This window comes from Daktulosphaira vitifoliae, unplaced genomic scaffold (assembly GCF_025091365.1).
Source record: "Daktulosphaira vitifoliae isolate Bord-2020 unplaced genomic scaffold, ASM2509136v1 Scaffold_1, whole genome shotgun sequence".
NCBI lineage: Eukaryota > Metazoa > Arthropoda > Insecta > Hemiptera > Phylloxeridae > Daktulosphaira > Daktulosphaira vitifoliae.
In genome coordinates this window covers 58351966-58353830 of record NW_026099572.1, presented here as the reverse complement: position 1 = coordinate 58353830, position 1865 = coordinate 58351966, and positions in this window count along the sequence as shown.

Sequence of the window (1865 nt, the reverse complement as noted above, 5' to 3'; positions counted from 1 at the left end):
GATAAAGTCTCTGCCAAATGATTAGTTTGACAATTATTCATCCATAGTTTCAAACGATCGTTTTCTTTAGGATAAGAAAAAAAGCTTTTATCCTTGAAGGAATATGTACTTGGACAAAACTTTACTGAGCATCGCATACTGGTGAGGTAGTGAGATATTTTGAAAGAAAGCACCAAATATAACACGAAATAAGATACATGTGATCATTGACAACATTAACAATAACAATTGTTACTGCTCAAGTCAAATTTAAGTAGTTAATAATTTACATTATAAAAACTGATAATTATTTAATTTTCATGACTAATCTAGGGATTTTGAGTCATAAATAAGGGATTATGGGTTTAATACCTTAATTTAATGATGTATTAAAATAATTTATGTCAATAATTATGTTTATATACGGAATTTCATAATATTTATGCTACAGCAGATTTAATAATGAAATAAATTAAAAGAATTTTTGCGCTCATATATATGGTTGCACTGATTTCACTTCTCCAATCAAAAAACCGTTTTGTTATCGGGCCAAGTGAACTATCTGTTTTCATATAGTCTGTGAATATACTAAAGTATTTATTTGCATATATAGTATATGTATTACAGATGAAACATTTAAGTATATTATACTTATGACATACCATAAGTACCTACGATAACATCACCTAGCTGTATGAAGTGATTAGTGTTGATTTATTAGCAATTGTCTTACTATATGTATGCTTATATACAGTATTGAGTATGAATAGTATATACCTTATAATATGTGACCAAAACATTATTTACTGATAATATTTAATAACTGTTCTAGTATACATCTATAACATACACCCATATTTAAATAGAATATAACTAGATATAATATGTTATTGTAAGATGGTTAAAACAGAGAGTCATATGATATAATTTTCATAATCAAGATCAAACTCGACTAGGTTTATAGGTATATTTACGATATTACCAACTGAATCAAAACCAAATCAACAAAACCAAAAGTACATTATACCAAAGATGCTGACTTCAAAATATCTGAAGCGNAGTGTAATATGCTTAAATGATCCCAAATTATTATTTTATTAATGTACTTTTAATGTATTTTATTATTTAATTTATATTTTATATAACTTTTGGAAAAATGTATGATTAATATTATTATTTTTTTATAATAAATATTTATATACCCCTTTCATCTGGCACGCTTTTTTTGTAAATCGGATCATACTCCTTTAACAAGGGGGGTNAGCACGCTTTTTTTGTAAATCGTATCATACTCCTTTAACAAGGGGGGTCAAAACTTTAAACATGCGTATTGTTACTAAGATATTTTCAATTTAATTTTTGAAAGTATTCCGGAAATACTGACACTTTTATATATATCTTAAATTAAAGCTTATATAATATACTTTAATTTAAAAAAAAAAAATTGACCTCTGGATTTGTCTTCACGGTAAAAATGACTACCGTATTCAAAAATTTGCTATTTTTGTGTTAAAATTCTGGGTTTTGTATTTTATTTTATTTTAAAATACCTGACAAGGGGAGTACAGATTTTCATAAATATTATATAAATTAAAATTGATATAGTATAGATAGTTAAACTTATTTAAATATGTTTGTTTCTTTTAAGTCGAGAAAAATAACTTTGAAATTTGAACTAGCTTAAATAGCCAATTTTTCAACCGCCGGAAGCAACGTACGGTTGCCGAGTTGGTAAAATTTATGTTTTACACGCTAGGGGTACGAGGTTCCAACCGCGTATTGCAATGAATTTTTTGCATTTTTTCTTAATTCTTTTTAAGTTAGTATAAATTTTAACTCGTTTGATTTTTATCACATTTAGATTCAATAACTTCAATAAAGATCAA